Consider the following 18673-nt stretch of genomic DNA (forward strand, 5'->3'; position numbering starts at 1 on the left):
ACCAAGAAGGCAAAATGGCTGTCTGCTGAGACACTAGAAGTAGCCCAAGAAAGAAGGAAAGAAAAAGGCAACAGTGATAGGGGGAGATAAGCCCAATTAAATGCAAAATTCCAGAGGTTAGCCAGAAGAGATAAGGAATTATTTTTAAACAAGCAATGCATGGAAGTGGAAGAAGACAATAGAATAGGAAGGACAAGAGACCTCTTCCAGAAAATTAGAAACATTGGAGGTAAATTCCAGGCAAAAATGGGTATGATCAAAAGCAAAGGTTGCAAGGACCTAACAGCAGAAGAAGAGATCAAGAAAAGGTGGCAAGAATATATGGAAGATCTGTATAGGAAGGATAACAATATTGGGGATAGCTTTGACGGTGTGGTCAGGGAGCTAGAGGCAGACATCCTGAAGAGTAAGGTTGATTGGGCCTTAAGAAGCATTGCTAATGACAAGGCAGCAGGAGACGATGGCTTCCCAGCTGAACTGTTCAAAATCTTGCGAGATGATGCTGTCAAGGTAATGCATGCCTTATGTCAGCAAATTTGGAAAACACAAGAATGGCCATCAGACTGGAAAAAATCAACTTATATCCCCATACCAAAAAAGGGAAACACTAAAGTATGTTCAAACTATCGAACAGTGGCACTTATTTCACATGCCAGCAAGGTAATGCTCAAGAACTTGCAAGGTAGACTCCAGCAATTCATGGAGCAAGAATTGCCAGATGTATAAGCTGCGTTTTGAAAAGGCAGAGGAACTAGGGACCAAATTGCCAATATCCGCTGGATAGTGGCAAAAGCCAGGGAGTTTCAGAAAAACATCTATTTCTGTTTTATTGACTATTCTAAAGCCTTTGACTGTGTGGACCATAACAAATTGTGGCAAGTTCTTAGCGGTATGGGGATACCAAGTCATCTTGTATGCCTCCTGAAGAATCTGTATAACGACCAAGTAGCAACAGTAAGAACAGACCATGGAACAACAGACTGGTTTAAGATTGGAAAAGGAGTATGGCAGGGTTGTATACTCTCACCCTGCCTATTCAATCTGTATGCAGAACACATCATGCGATGTGCTGGGCTTGAAGAATCCAAGGCTGGGGTCAAAATCACTGGAAGAAACATTAACAATCTCAGATATGCAGATGATACCACTTTGATGGCTGAAAGCAAAGAGGAACTGAGGAGCCTTATGATGAAGGTGAAAGAAGAATGTGCAAAAGCTGGCTTGCAGCTAAACCTCAAAAAAACCAAGATTATGGCAACCAGCTTGATTGATAACTGGCAAATAGAGGGAGAAAATGTAGAAGCAGTGAAAGACTTTGTATTTCTAGGTGCAAAGATTACTGCAGATGCTGACTGCAGTCAGGAAATCAGAAGATGCTTAATCCTTGGGATAAGAGCAATGACAAATTTCAATAAAATAGTTAAGAGCAGAGACATCACACTGACAACAAAGGTTCACATAGTTAAAGCAATGGTGTTCCCCATAGTAACATATGGCTGCGAGAGCTGGACCATAAGGAAGGCTGAGAGAAGGAAGATCGATGCTTTGGAACTGTGGTGTTAGAGGAAAGTTCTGAGAGTGCCTTGGACTGCAAGAAGATCCAACCAGTCCATCCTCCAGGAAATAAAGCCAGACTGCTCACTTGAGGGAATGATATTAAAGGCAGAACTGAAGTACTTTGGCCACATGATGAGAAGACAGGACACCCTGGAGAAGATGCTGATGCTAGGGAAAGTGGAAGGCAAAAGGAAAGGGGGGCCGACCAAGGGCAAGATGGATGGATGATATTGTCCTAACAGTTAGGAAACCACGCTGAGATGAGGAATAGGTCTCTAGTGTTTATTACTGCTCCATAAGACAGAAAATCCTAATAAACTGAAGGAGCATGGGAAAAACCGAGACAGATAAACCCCAAAAGTCAAGATGGGTCTGTTCTGTGTCTCTTTGAATGGCTGCTTAACTCCTCAGTACTACACATGCGTTTTCCCCCCTGGATAGGGGCCCCCTTCTTGCTCATCATCAGTGCTCATGACAGATATTCTAGAGGTGACAGACTTGTCCTTGGGGGAGCTGGGGGTGTTGACGACCAACAGGAACCTCTGACGTGGGCTGGTCCATGAAGTCATGAAGGGTCGGAAGCGACTGAACGAATGAACAACAAAAAATTAACACAAGAAGGTGGAAGAGTTCAGTTATAACAGCAAAAATGTAGCCATGGAGTGACTGTGGAACAAATTGTGAACTGCTCATGAGCAAGTTCCAAGTCAAGCTAAAACGTAAGAACAAAGCCAATTATTTTCCATAATATGATCTTAAACATATGCCCACCATTTTCAAGGAGAACATCAGAAATCACTTTATAGTCCTGAATTTCACTGATAGGGAACCAAAGGAATTATGGAATGAAATCAAAGAAGTTGTTATGGATGAATGTGAAAAGAGACTAAGAAAGCCTAAGAAACAGAAGAATGCAAACTGGATGTCAGAACAAACTGTGGGAATTGCCAAGAAGAGAAGAGAAGCCAAAACCAAGAAAGACAAACATCTCAGAAAGGAATTTTACAAAGCATTTCAGAAGGCTGTTAGAAGAGACAAGGAACAGTATTATAGCATCTGTAAAGGTCTGAAGAAGGAAACAGTCATGGAAAAAAACAAGAAAAGTTTGCCAAAAGATCTCCAAACACAGAAAGAGGTTCCAACCTCAAATTGGTATACTAAATGATGCCAATGGACAGATAGGAACTGATTCAAAAAGGATCAGAGATGGAAGGTGTATATTGAAATCCAATGCAGAGAGGATGTCAGCATCCAAGATAAAAGGAAAGTTAGAAAGAGGAAGTTAGAACTGCACTCAGGCCACCTAGTTAGAAGGCTACAGGAACTGGTGGAATTTCTACAGAAATACAGAAGAATCAATAAAGGAAAAAGAATCAATAAATAAAAACAAGGCCAGAAAAGCTGGAGAATACATATTGGAAGAGTCTACATACCAATATCAAAGAAAAGAGACTGAATAGATTATGCAAACTATTGCACAATATCCTTAATTTTACATGCTAGTACCGTAAAACACTGGTCCCATCACTTCCTGGCAAATAGAAGGGGAAGAAATGGAAGCAGTGACAGATTTTATTTTCTTGGGCTCCAAGATCACCGCAGACAGTGACTGCAGCCATGAAATTAAAAGGCGCCTGCTCCTTGGGAGGAAAGCTATGGCAAACCTAGACAGCATATTAAAAAGCAGAGATATCACCTTGCCAACAAATGTCCATATAATCAAAGCTATGGTTTTCCCAGTAGTGATGTATGGCTGTGAGAGTTGGACCATAAGGAAGGCTGAGTGCCGAAGAATTGATGCTTTCGAACTGTGGTACTGGAGGAGACTCTTAAGAGTCCCTTTGACTGCAAGGAGGTCAAATCAGTCAGTCCTAAAGGAAATCAACCCTGACTGCTCATTGGAAGGGCAGATACTGAAGCTGAAGCTCAAATACTTTGGCAACCTAATGTGAAGAGAGGACTCACTGGAAAAGACCCTGATGCTGGGAAAGATTGAAGGCAAAAGGAGAAGGGGATGGCAGAGGATGAGATGGTTAGATAGCATCACCGATGCAATGAGCATGAAATTGAGTAAACTCCGGGAGACAGTGGAGGACAGGAAGGCCTGGCGTGCTATGGTCCATGGGGTCTCAAAGGGTTGGACATGACTTAATCCCTGAACAACAACAACAATTGTAAAATAATACTTAAGATTATTCAATGAAGATTAGAGCTCTATATGGAAAGATAAATTCCAAATATTCAAGAAGGTTTTAGAAAAAGGCCAAGGAACAAGAGACATAACTGCTTATTTACTCTGGATAATTGAGAAAGCCAAGGAATACCAAGAAGAAGTCAATGTGTGCTTCATTGACTACAGAAAGGTCTTCAGTTGGGTTGACCCAATCAAGCTGGGGAATGTGCTTAAGAAAATGGGAATCCCAGAACATTTCATTCTCCACATACACAACCTATACAGAGGTCCAGAATCTACAGACTGGAGAGAACCTGACGAAACAGAACACCTACAGGTCAGCAAAGGCTGTACACTCTCCTGTTACTTATTCAGCCTATATGCTATAATGTGGAAAGCTGGATTGGAAGAAGATGAATATGGTTTTCAAACTGGAGGAAAAAAATCAATAACCGGTGCTATGCCGATGGCACTACTCTGATACTGAGAATGCAAATACAAATAATCTACAAGCTCTAAAGCATAGTTCATTACAACAGGAATGAATGCACCATCGAGAGACCTAAAAAGCTGGGTTGAGGTCAGATCTTCCTTGAGAAAGTCACCAAAAATCAAGACCAGGTTGACAGCATTTAATCAGTGTTTATACACCCTTTCTGTGTCTGGTCAATTATTAGTAAAATGAGTCTCTGTGTTGGTCTCTCTCCTGTCCTCTTCTCTTCACAGTGTAATTTAGATGGAAGGAAGACTTTCCTATTTTATGTGTTTTTAATAAATCCACTTTTTATCTCAAATATAATGGATGTCTCTTAATATTCCTTGATAGCTTGGCTAACTCTGCAACCAAGAAAACTATACTGTACTATGAGCATTTTTTCTTCAGTGGGACTTGCTGCTACTTAATTACTCCATATTCTTTTAATATTCTGCATATGCTTAGGACTACATCCTTTAACAAGGCTCCTGCTGAATTCACTTTCAAAAAATGCATACAAAGGGACCCAGAAGGCACCGTAATTAGTATGTCCGGTCAAAAGCTTTGCATAAGCTGAAATCTCTAACCAGCAAGATAAAATAAGGGGGACACAGTTGTCCGCACAGCAAAAACAGCCTTCATATCTACCTTTTTATAACTCTAGAAATGTGTTTTGTTTTTAGTTTAGAGTCCCTTCCTGGCTGAGCTTTCAGGAAATGTTGTCACTGTACTGCATCTTTGGAAGGCAACTAAGTGTAAGAAAAAAGCAGAAAGATCTATAGCATGTCAGAGAGGTTTAGCTATGATGAGGAGATAATCTAGACAGGAGTATTTCATGTGAAAAATAATCATTTCAGAAAACTGATTATGATAATATGACAGAAAAATAGGTAGGGAATGATTGTTTTCATTGTGACAAGGAATCCAGAAAGGGGAAAAAGCCCCAATACATCTGCTTGTTTAGGAACTACATACAGAAAGATTTTGTAAAGATCTTTTGTATAGAAAAGATCTCAGCTCATTGGATTTGGATTTGGCAGCTGCATAAATACTTAGATTTTATTCCACCATTTTCCTGAAGTGTAGTGAGAATAAGAATCCAATTTTTTTCTCAACAGGTTCTATTGCAATTAGTCTAAATTGCCCATTTCTGCACTCATTGAAAATAATTAAATTAAAGGGACATTCAGTAATCCTGGTAAAGGACACATCTGTTACTGGGAAAGGAAAGCATATTCTTCTCCTGTGCGTTTTATTTTTCTCCGGTGTGTTTTTAAAACGGTATTTTCAAAGTTATACCAGGGGAAGCAGATTGGTAGATAGTGATGATGAAGATGGGAGACTGAATGTGAGAACTTCAAGCCTTCACTCCTGATAAACTCTAAAATCACTGAAATACTCTATTGTTTCCTAAATGTGTCAGGAAAAAAATGGTATTGGTGGGCTTTTGAGGGGAGTAGGAAAATAGCCACTGCAATGCTGAAAACACTTAAAATCAGTCCTGGCATCAGCCCGTTAGTCTTTCAAAAGCCATTGCCCCAGCATTTTCATCATGATTAGGAGTATTCTAGACCCAGAAAACAAAATATTCTAATATTATACTTATATTTCCCAGGCCTGTAACTAACCCAGAAGTTGGGGGGGGGGTACCCAAAGAAGGGGGACCTGCTTGTTTGAACCTGGTTGTGTTTTAAGCTGAGAACATGGGGGAACCTTTAGGGGGCAGTCCCCCAGCCCCTAACTATAGGCCTGATACTCCCCTATGAGTGGTCTGAACATATGACCAAGGGAAAGGTTCCTCAGCATCAAGATAAATCCAGAGAAGGCAGCAATAGTGGAGTTTTTTGGCCATGTCTTTACTAAGCAAAAATTGCTTAATTAGGGAGTTAGAGCCAGATGTTTCAAGGGTAAATCTAGCAAGGTGTCAGCCACCAAGACTGGCTTTCCTGAAATTGGAAGTTCTGGGATCAAAGTTTAGTAACAGTCCTTTAAAAAAAAAATTAACAGACACCCAAACTACAGTGCCACTCATCAAATGGTTTCATTTTTCTAAAAAGAAGTTTTTATTGACTCTAGAGAGGAGTATTTTGTTGCCATTAGAACTCAGCTTATCAACAGCCAACTAAGAAGGTGAACAGTTTTACTTTGCCTGAATTAATTTCTCTTAGCAACGAAGTATCGAATAATTTTGGTTTGCAGCTTAAAAAACTGCATGCACATGTTCAGGATGTCACCAGTAACTGAACTCCAACTGAGGGAAGTTTGTCTTCACTTTTCTTAAAGTGGAGAATCCCAAATTTTAAAGAAGTCAATTGGAATAAAAAAGTACACAGATGTATATACCACACCTACATCCTGCTTGTCTTGGGCTTCAGTGTTTGTCCTTGCTGCTGAAGCCAGAACAGAATGCCTTTCCGGCTTCTAGGCAAAGCTTCCCGATTGCTCCTGCTAGTTTGAGGGTCATGTTCAAGCTGCTGTGAGACCTAAACTTGTTCCTGGGTTTTCTGCTTCAGGGCGGTACAGGTCTGGGAAGATGGAGTAGTTTTGCTACTGGCAGATGATGTCTTTCCAAGGGTTCCCCAAGGATCAAATTATAATAAGATGTCCATTGGTCTGATTGCCTCTCTGGTGCCCTAGTTTTTTCTAGCTGGGGAGTCTAAGCCAAGGACCTTCCTTCAACCCAGCTTGGTGTGGTCAGAATATAAAGAGGTCATTGCCCAAAACGCCAAACACCAAGAATGAGCTATGCAAATATGTAGTCCTACTTGTGAGGAAATTTTAACTGATTTTTAAAAATAATGCAGATATATGGAACAGTTTATTAAGGAAAAGCAGAATGCAGAAAGAACAAGGAAGCTGCCAACCACAGAGAATTCCAGGATTATCTTCCATTTTGAAAGAAGGCCTCCTATTTGGCCTAAACATGATTACTTCATATGAGATTGGATTTCAGACGTCAGCTGATTTCTGCTTCTCTTCCTCTCCTCCGTTTCAACATTGCTTTTATCATTTCTCACAAGCATGTGGGCTAGGTTTGCATACATACTAACTAAAAACAGGACTAGCCCTCGCTTTATTGCTCTCTCCACTTTATTCTGTGTCCCTTTGCCATGCCTGCAGTCCATTCCAAAAATAGAAGATTTAGTGCTCTTCTAGAAGAGCATTAGACCCATGTTCAGGGATACCCAGACTGACAGATAACAGGTGCGGAACATCTCCATGCCTGCAAGCTACTGACAGATGCCTAAACATGCCATTCCAAGCATCTGCCTACGCTCACTCAGCCTTGCTCCATTCCACTTTAGCAAGAATTATTACTTCTAACCAACAGGCAATGCCTGGTTAGAAAGGAAACAAAGATGGGGAAATCTGCCACTTTCTTTCCTTACCTTGTCCCTCATTAAAACAGTAAGGACAGTACTAGTCACCAGCCTCATTTCTATTGCAGAATAGGGGTTATGAATTGGTGCCACAAATTTTACGCTACCAAACTTTTCTGCCAGCCCACAGACCGGTGGATAGTACTTCAACCTGGCCATCTGGCTGGGACCAAACCTCTGCCATGGAGAGCTTAATTGTATCATCTCTTAGAGGGAGAATCGTAATGGCTTTCACGTGTCAGAAATCATCTTCATAAACATCCTCACGGACAAGCCTTCTGGAACACATGCAGGCTCCTCAATAAAGGCAAAGCAGTTATTGCAACATTATTTCAGTGTGTTAATTCTACCTCACCAATAATTTTATCTGCTATTACTCCCTTCCCCTCTTTTTTTCCTAGGCATACAAAACTAGCTTTGATTTTTTTTTTTTTTAGTATATTTTAGTTGAACTCATACTAATTAAAAACAATTGTGCCAGCACTGGAAGGAAATCAAGAAGTTTTCCATCTTGTATTAGGACAGTCATTTCCTGATATTTAACAAGTCTCAGCACCACATCTTTAAGTTGCTTTCATATTTGTAGTCTGTTGGGAGATGACTCAGCCATCTTCTCTTCCAGTTTTTTTCTAAGGAAGAGTTAATGCAGTTTCTTTGGAAGTGATGCATTCCAGAGTATGTATTTTATCCTTTATGAAGATTTAATAAAAAACCAAGCCTGAATATATTCTAGAAAGGCTAAAAAGACACCCAATCAGCTAACAGCAAATAAAGACTGGTTTGTATTTTTTTAAATAGGTTTTCAACTACTGAGGAATTTTTTTTACTAATAGCATTTGTCTGTTGCCAAACTCTACAGCATGCTCAGAACACAGGCTGAAACTCAAAATACTTCCTAGTGGGTGCCACTGAACATAGTTTACACATTGAGTTGCTAATAAAAATGACTGCGGCATGTGCTGGTGCAGGCTAGAGCCTTTTTCTTTAAATGTGTGATTTATTTAAGTATTTAGATATTTACCTTTATATATTTAGCTACTGTAATCATTCCTGAGAACAATGAGCACTGACCATTTATTTTAAAAAATCAGTTAAATATTAATATTGAAAACTATAAATGTATATTAGTCTATTTTTATTAGAATTTTTCAATACAGTAAACATATACAAAATTAAAAGATTTAAAAAGAAAAAATATAGAAAATAAGAAAAAGCAAAGAAAGAAATAAGAAAAGAAAGAAAACATAAAATTATTACTTCTGTCCTTCTATCAAGTAATTGCCATCTTATTCTTTCCCCTTTCTCTTTGACCCTTTTTAATCCCCAAATCTGTAAATCATCAATTCCGTCTTTTCCTCTTTCAACAAAAAGTCCATATAAGGCTTCCTGTCTTTTAAAAAAGTGTTTATTATTTTTTCCCTGACCAACTGGGAAAAACTGGTCAGCTTTGCCATTTCCGCAAGTTCCGTCAATTTTATAATCCAATCTTCTACTGTGGGTATTCCATTATTCTTCCATCTTTGGCCGTGCAATAATCTTGCCGCAGTTACACATGCATATTATTCTAAAGATTCTTTTATTTATTTATATCACTGATCAACAATTTTCCCCAAACAATAATTAATTAGAATTGTTGAAAGAAAATAACTTCTTGCCCAGGACAATAGCAAACCACCACCAATATTTTTCAATCTCTGGGAGGCAGAAGAAACTGCTTCCTATTCTAACCAGTGGTGCCTATGCTCCAGCTAGGTGGCAGCATCCAGTTGACCTTGGCTCAGCAGCTGAAGCAGGGTCAGGCCCACGTAGTGCTTGAATGGGATTCCTCCAGGGAATCCCAGGACCGCAGGCTAGCTTGGGAAGTTGAAAAAACATGCTGGAAGAAGGCAATGGCAAACCACTTTTGTCTTGTTGCCAAGAAAACTGAGTCACCAAGAGTCAAGTTCAACTTAGGAGATTGTATCTTCAGGACTTTATTAATGTCCTTCTGCGATACACTGACTAACCCATAGTTAATGGAACCACAGGTTACTAAATTAGCTCAATTGTCTGGATTCATATAACAGTCTGAGTTACAGACTATACAATGATGTGTACTATCTTAAAATGCAGTTTAGAGGAGGCTGTAGCTAGACTGCAATGAATGTGTGTGGGTGTGCATAGACAGACACATACTTTAGGGAGCCCGCACCTAGTTTCAGTTTCCCCCCGTTGCCAAGAGCAGGGGCTCTCCTTTTTCCTTTGTTCTGATGCTTGATCACTGAAGCAGTTTTGTGTGATACTCTTCCTCAGAGACTGTTACAATGTATTATTGTAACCATTATAATAAGAGAACCTGTTGAGAAGCTGGTTGGGTCTGAAATTTGTTGGTTGGAGAGCTTGGGGGAGACTGCAAGCAGAACAGATTGCAGCATCTTGTGGGGAGTGCAGGTGGGCAGAATGTCAAAAGCAGTGACGTGGCATCACAATACAAGCCCCACCCCTTTTGTATGTGCAGCAGGATGTGGCATATATGCATGAAAAGGGTGGAGCTTGTGCTGCAATGCTGACAAAATCAGCCAGCTTGTGCAGATGCTCATTTGAGGGGAGGGCTCCATAAGCATGCTTTGGACTGCTCTAAGATTGGTTCTGAGTCTCAATGTCCTTCACTGGTTTGAAGAATTGATCAGTGTTTTTCTGGCTCGATTGGCCTTTCCCCACTCACCCCTAATCTGTTAAGCTTCTGGCAGCTGTCTCAAACCGAAAGTAACTCTTCCAAGCAAGATTCTTATAGAGCATTTGTTAGTAAGATTTACTGAGCAGAAAGCGACAGGCTTACAGGAATTTCAGCAACTGAATTATTACTCATGCAGAACTAATTTATCCCCTGAAATATCTTAGGGCAGAAACATACTGTACTCCTTTTCTTCTTAATGACTTCTCTGTGAACTGGGGAGGAGGCACACCTCTTTGCAGAGATAACAGAAAACCTTGCAGCTGTCTACCCTACACTCTGATGCTTCATCAGTCTGTGAACTAATTATTAAATGATCACACTAGATACAAGCCTTAGCAGCATCTTTTTCCTGCTGTATGAATGTATGATTATTCATTTATGGTCTTCATCTTGTCCATAGCTCTTGACTGAAACAGGGTTAAGTTCTCCCTAGCTGTGCTGATTTTAAAGGAGTGTTTTCTCTCTCAAGACAACAGCATTTGACCACACTTATTGGTGGCAAATCTGTTATGCTTCTCAACATCCTTTAAGGAATTCAGTGGTGCTTTTTGGCCACTTCCGGGTGATGTGGGCATACTCTTCCCATTTTGGTCTTTTTTTCCAGCCTTAATCTGCCTTCATTATGTAGTTGTCTCCTCAAGGAGCTAGATATACAACGCTGTGTGGATGTTGTGTCAGAACGGGGCAGTACTGCTAGGCAGCTCAGCCAGCAGTACCGTAAGTGCTTTAACTCTATAGCCCTTAATGGTTTTGTGCAGCGGTTCTCAAAATGTGGTCCAGGGACCCCTGGGAGTCCTCAAGGCCCTTTCAGGAGGTCTGTGAAGTCAAATAAATAAATATTTAAAAATTTCTTAGTTTCAATTTCTAACACAGAAAATATTGGTAGATGCAACCCACTTAAACCAAAGCTCTTTGGGGTCCTCAATCATTTTAATGAATGTAAAGGGGTCCTGAGACCAAAATGTTTGAGAACTGCTGGTTTAGTGCAAGGCTGAAATAATGAAATAATGGAATGAAGGGACAAATCCTTCCATTGCCTCCCAAATGGAGTGTCAAACTATCCAGATGTTGTTGTGTGTTGCATATACAGGGTGTACCAAAAGTTAGGCCCCACAGACAGTTTATTATATAAATTACATTAAATGTTGAAATTGGTTGCCATTTTTTTCTAAACACTTCCTTACTTGTTTGACGCATGACCTTTGAACATTCCTGAGTCTTGCATCCAGAATTGCCCCATTGCTGCTGCAGTTCTATGGTTGGTTGATGTTTCTCACACCAATTGCTGATGTGCAGAAGAGTGATTTCCTTTCTCTGATACTTTGTGTGAAATGTGGGGGAGGGGTGATAGGAGCATAGATATTTGCTGACAGACCACAACTAGGCAAAGCTCTTGATTAATTATTTGCCAACAAATCGGTGTGGACTCCCAGCAGCCCCATAGGTAGACTTCCTGGATGATCTGTCCCCAACTTGGCCCTTTAGATCTTCTAACAGTACACCCATCATTGCTGAAATTGACTTCACTGCTGATTGTCTTGTTCTTCTTATTCTTTCCATTGTTGCAGCATTTCCCAGACTTCTCAAGGGAGCGAAGTCTTCATAAAACTTGTCCAAAATATGATAATTTGGGCCTGGTCATTTGTGCCTCGAGTGAGAACTCTGATCTGTTCTATGAGCCATTTGTCTGTTTGCTTAGTTATCCATGGTATCTTCAGCAGTTTTCTCCAACATTAAATTTCAAAAGCCTCAATACTCTATTTTGCTTCTTCCAACTTTCACTTTCAGGGTGTGTAGCAGAGAAAGGATCGTTACCTTGTCATGGTGCTGGAGCTTGAGCACCTCAATGATGCCATGAGCTAAACCGTGAAGGGCCACCCAAGACGGGAAGGTCATGACAGAGAGGTCAGACTAAATGCGATCCCTGGGGAAGGTAATGGCAACCCACCCCAGTATTCTTGCCATGAAAACTAAATGGATCAGTACAACCAGAGATATGTTGGTATACCATCGGAAGATGAGACCCCCAGGTCGGAAGATGGTCAAAATGCTACTGGGGAGGAACAGAGGATGAGTTCAACTAGCCCCAGACGTGATGACGCAGCTAGCTCAAAGCCAAAAGGATGGCTAGCAGCTGACGGTGCTGGTGGTGAATGGCGAATCCGATGTTCTAAGGATCAACAGACCATTGGAACCTGGAATGTAAGATCTATGAGCCAGGGCAAATTGGATGTGGTTATTGGTGAGATGTCAAGATTAAAGATAGACATTTTGGGCATCAGTGAACTGAAATGGACTGGAATGGGCCACTTCACATCAAACGACCACCAGATCTACTACTGTGGACAAGAGGACCACAGAAGAAATGGCGTAGCCTTCATAATTAATAGTCAAGTGGCTAAAGCAGTGCTTGGATACAATCCAAAAAACGATAGAATGATCTCAATTTGAATTCAGGGCAAGCCATCTAACATCACAGTGATCCAAATATACGCCCCAACCACAGATGCTGAAGAAGCTGAAGTAGAGCAGTTCTATGAGGATCTGCAGCACCTACTGGACAGCACGCCTAAAAGAGATGTTATTTTCATCACGGGAGACTGGAATGCTAAGATGGGCAGTCAAATGACACCTGGAATTACAGGTAAGCATGGCCTGGGAGAACAAAACAAAGCAGGACATAGGCCGATAGAATTTTGCCAAGACAACTCACTCTGCATAACAAACACTCTCTTCCAACAACCTAAGAGACGGCTTTATACATGGACTTCCCCAGATGGACAACACCGAAATCAGATTGACTACATCTTTTGCAGCCAAAGGTGGCGGACATCTATACAGTCAGTAAAAACAAGTCCTGGAGCTGACAGTAGTTCAGATCACATACTTCTTCTTGCACAATTTAGGATCAGACTAAAGAGATTAGGCAAGACCCACAGATCAGCTAGATATGAGCTCACTAATATTCCTAAGGAATATGCAGTGGAGGTGAAGAACAGATTTAAGGGACTGGACTTAGTAGATAGGGTCCCAGAAGAACTATGGACAGAAGTTTGCAACATTGTTCAGGAGGCGGCAACAAAATACATCCCAAAGAAAGAGAAAACCAAGAAGGCAAAATGGCTGTCTGCTGAGACACTAGAAGTAGCCCAAGAAAGAAGGAAAGCAAAAGGCAACAGTGATAGGGGGAGATATGCCCAATTAAATGCAAAATTCCAGAGGTTAGCCAGAAGAGATAAGGAATTATTTTTAAACAAACAATGCGCGGAAGTGGAAGAAGACAATAGAATAGGAAGGACAAGAGACCTCTTCCAGAAAATTAGAAACATCGGAGGTGAATTCCAGGCAAAAATGGGTATGATCAAAAACAAAGATGGCAGAAGAAGAGATCAAGAAAAGGTGGCAAGAATATACGGAAGACCTGTATAGGAATGATAACAATATCGAGGATAGCTTTGACGGTGTGGTCAGTGAGCTAGAGCCAGACATCCTGAAGAGTGAGGTTGAATGGGCCTTAAGAAGTATTGCTAATAACAAGGCAGCAGGACACAACATCCCAGCTGAACTGTTCAAAATCTTGCAAGATGATGCTGTCAAGGTAATGCATGCTATATGCCAGCAAATTTGGAAAACACAAGAATGGCCATCAGATTGGAAAAAATCAACTTACATCCCCATACCAAAAAATGGAAACACTAAAGAATGTTCAAACTATCAAACCGTGGCACTTATTTCACATGCCAGTAAGGTAATGCTTGAGATCCTGCAAGGTAGACTTCAGCAATTCATGGAGCGAGAATTGCCACATGTACAAGCTGGGTTTTGAAAAGGCAGAGGAACTAGGGACCAAATTGCCAATATCTGCTGGATAATGGAAAAAGCCAGGGAGTTTCAGAAAAAGATCTATTTCTGTTTTATTGACTATTCTAAAGCCTTTGACTGTGTGGACCATAACAAATTGTGGCAAGTTCTTAGAGGTATGGGGATACCAAGTCATCTTGTCTGCCTCCTGAAGAATCTGTATAACGACCAAGTAGCAACAGTAAGAACAGACCACGGAACAACGGACTGGTTTAAGATTGGGAAAGGAGTATGGCAGGGCTGTATACTCTCACCCTGCCTATTCAACTTGTACGCAGAACACATCATGCGACATGCTGGGCTTGAGGAATCCAAGGCTGGAGTTAAAATCGCTGGAAGAAATATTAACAATCTCAGATATGCAGATGATACCACTTTGATGGCTGAAAGCGAAGAGGAACTGAGGAGCCTTATGATGAAGGTGAAAGAAGAAAGTGCAAAAGCTGGCTTGCAGCTAAACCTGAAAAAAACCAAGATTATGGCAACCAGCTTGATTGATAACTGGCAAATAGAGGGAGAAAATGTAGAAGCAGTGAAAGACTTTGTATTTCTAGGTGCGAAGATTACTGCAGATGCTGACTGCAGTCAGGAAATCAGAAGACGCTTAATCCTTGGGAGAAGAGCAATGACAAATTTCAATAAAATAGTTAAGAGCAGAGTCATCACACTGACAACAAAGGTCCGCATAGTTAAAGCAATGGTGTTCCCCATAGTAACGTATGGCTGCGAGAGCTGGACCATAAGGCAGGCTGAGTGAAGGAAGATAGATGCTTTTGAACTGTGGTGTTGGAGGAAAATTTTGAGAGTGCCTTGGACTGCATGACCATCAAACCAGTCCATCCTCCAGGAAATAAAGCCAGACTGCTCACTTGAGGGAATGATATTAAAGGCAAAACTGAAATACTTTGGCCACATAATGAGAAGACAGGACACCCTGGAGAAGATGCTGATGCTAGGGAGAGTGGAAGGCAAAAGGAAGAGGGGCCGACCAAGGGCAAGATGGATGGATGATATTCTAGAGGTGACGGACTCGTCCCTGGGGGAGCTGGGGGTGTTGACGACCGACAGGAAGCTCTGGCGTGGGCTGGTCCATGAAGTCACGAAGAGTCGGAAGCGACTAAACGAATAAACAACAACGAAGCAGAGAAAACCATTGCCTGCATGATTGTGAACACTGTAGGTATAGACACGTCATGGCATCTTAACATTTTCTATTAAATGTCTACGGTCAGTTTTCATTTCCGCTTAGGGAGGAGGAAGACAAAATGTCCAAATCAGAAATTCATGAGACTGTCTTGCGTCTCGTTGAGGCCCGAGTAGTTTAAAAGAAATCACGAGCAGCTCTAGAAGCCAATCAGAAAAGAGGCGGGATTGGAAGAACTTGAGGGGGCGGGCACAGACCACGGAGGCGTTCTATGTGAGTGACGTCACTGGTTTTAGAAGCAGATGGTTGACCGGCTTCCTCAAGATTTGGGGGTTGGGGGTTTTTTGTGCCAGTTCTCCTCCAGCTTCCCCCACCCCACCCCCATTTCTGAGGCGCGCGGGAGCAGCGGTAGAGGCGGGGCTTTATGCAAATGACAGGATGTGACTGCGCGACGGGCGAGACGGGGGCGTAGCCGGTTGTCCTCCACCCCACTCCCTTCACTTTCTTCACAGTCTCTGCTGAGCTGCGGAGGAGGCTGGGAGTGCGCGCGTTGGTTCTCTTTCTCCTTTCCCCCGACAGGTGGGTCTCTGCTCTGCTCCCCCCGCTCGCCTTTTAAAGGGCTTGTCGTTATGGCGGATCCCTGGCTCTGCTGTCAGAAATGGCTCTTGTTGTTTGAGAGAGGGGAGCGACGCGGCTTCCCCCGACAATTCTTAGTTTTCAGTCTCTGGGTTTGCCTTCGACCTCGTTTAGCTGTCCTTAGAGCTTCTTTTCCACCGTCCCGTTTAACTTCGGTCAGGAATCCCGCGCTTCCTGCGTTATTAATTCGCCTCCTCCGTCTGAGCGCCCCGGGAGGAGGAGTTAAAATACGAAGGGAAGTTAACGGCGACTGAGGATCGGCCTGCTTTCTGCTTCCTTTGAGAGGTTTTGCTGCTTGCTTGGTCTACTGCGGTCCCTCGTCTCCCAAATTCCCAAACGTTGCAGTCGCTGCAACCAGATGCCGTAGCCTGCCCTCCACCCCCTCAAGCTTTCTGTACTGGGTTGCATCTGATCTTCTTGAGCAGGGTTTTCCCCGCGAAACAAAAACCCGTTCATGATATTGTACTGTATGGGAGATCTAAAAGTCGTCCGCAATTCGCAACACTTCTGTTCTCCCACCGTCTCGTACCGCAAAGAATTCGTTTTATATGTGCGCAATGGCTTTTCGGCGGTTGTGTTAGCGCCGGACGTCTCTCTGAAAGTCCTCTCTCGTTTTGGCAGAACTCCGTTACAAACACGTTGCTGTGCCTTATCTGCTACAGATGATGGACGGGCCAGAGTGTTGAAATTTAGATTCAGAGTCTCTCTCAGCCTCAGTCTTGATCAGGGAAGATCGTGAACCTATTCCAATCTCTCAGCCTAACTTGTATGCATTGAAAGAATGCAATACCTGGGGTGGGGAATATATTTGATTAGCATAAGGTAAAACCAGGCTTTGAAATTAACAGCTATAACATAGAAGGGACTATACTTAAAAACTATAAGGACAAAGCTCATACTGTAAAGCTAAAGTTGTAAATGTGCTATAAAAGTAGTCTCTGTACTGTCATCTAGAAAACTAAAAGAACAAGCTGTGGCAACAAAACCTGTAAAACTGAATAACTGGAGATTAATACAGTAACATTAGGTGCCTTCCCTGCCCCATCCTTTATTAGGCTGACTTTTCCTGTACATATGTTTGCATACATGTGCACACCCACACAGTTCTATTCAATAATAGACTATCCCTCTCTCGAAACTCAATAGAAGAGAGACTGTCCCTCTCTTAAAGCACAATATTTATTTGCTGCACTTACAGAACATTCCCAGGCTCCTTTCACACATCTTGACCAGTTTGTATTTGGATCTTAACATAGCAGTTAAGTCTTTTTTTCTTCCTCCATGATCTGCCTTTATCCAATAGTAACACGTTTCTGATAAGCTCTCAGATAATAAACGTAGTGATCCCCAGGCCCAGAGATTTAATATTTATAAAGACATTTACACCTCACACTCCAGTGTCATTTACAAGTGTTCTAGCTGAGTTATCCTCCCCCAAAGGAAAAACGGTTAAATAAAACCTCTTGAAAGTAGTTTGTAAAAAACCCCTGAAAAGCCTCCCAAAGAGAAAATGTCTTCAGTTTCTGTAGGAGTGAATTGGAGAGAAGGTAAATAGATTTCCTAGGTCAGAGTTCCACATTTCTGCTAATTGTGACAAGCATTTATTATTTGCCCCCCCCCAAAAGGTCTTAGCTTCCCTTGCAAGTTAGAGTTGAAAAATGGGTAAGAATAATCCCCAGTTGCAAGGAGCCTTTCTGTATGAAGGAGATGATTCCTGCCCATCTCACTCTTGTAGCTCAGAGGAAAGCTGAGTCTGGCTGTCCTGCAGAAGGTAGCCGTGACAGAACCTTGGTCTCATTCCCAGCTTTAGAATTGGAACAGAAATAAGGCAGTTTGATTGACACCACATGGACATTCAGGCCTAGTTCACATAACATGCTAAACTATAACAGAGTTCATTTGATTTGGGCTGAGTGTGTTGTTGAAATTCAACCAGCTGGGGCTCATTCAGTAAACAGTGGTTTGGCACAATATGTAAATACAGCTGCAATATGAGTTCAGTGGTTATGACTATAATTCTGTGTACATATATCTGAAAGTAACTTTCCCTGAATATAATTTGACTGACTTTTGCATAAACAAACAATTTACTAACACCGTTTACTAGAAAAACAACAGTGTTTCTCAACCTTGGCAACTTTAAGAGGTGTGGACTTCAGCTTCCAGAATTCCTCAGCCAGCCATGGCTGGCTGAGGAATTCTGGGAGTTGAAGTCCACACCTCTTAAAGTTGCCAAGGTTGAGAAACACTGACTTACATTCTGCAATAGAAATAAAGAAAACTCTTAGTTCTTTGCCATCATCCAAAGCCAACTGATGTTTGCAGCCTTAGCATTGATGGGAACCAAAGGAGTCCTGATGACAAAAAAATTGGCTGTTAATGATTACAAAGTTGATTATAGCCTCCAGCAGTTAGTGGACTCTGGCTTGACAATAGTATCTTCTTTCTTATCCCATTAACAAAGCTCTTCCTCTGTCCAGCCTTCCTTACACAAACATTAATCCTGAATATTGAACTATTATGTAAATGACTTGTACTGCTTTCTCTTTTTTCCTCAATCAGATCATTATTCCTCTCTCAGAGAATATTGTTTGAAAGATTTCTTTCCCGCCAACTAAAAATAAAATACCCAGTTTGAGAAAAAATGTGTTTATTTGTTTAACTTATGATTGGTGAAGGAAAACCCTTTTCTAACTCAGTTAATCATACATTCTTCTACTCACCCATGCAA

Source organism: Candoia aspera, chromosome 4, assembly GCF_035149785.1.
Source record: "Candoia aspera isolate rCanAsp1 chromosome 4, rCanAsp1.hap2, whole genome shotgun sequence".
NCBI classification, from domain to species: domain Eukaryota; kingdom Metazoa; phylum Chordata; class Lepidosauria; order Squamata; family Boidae; genus Candoia; species Candoia aspera.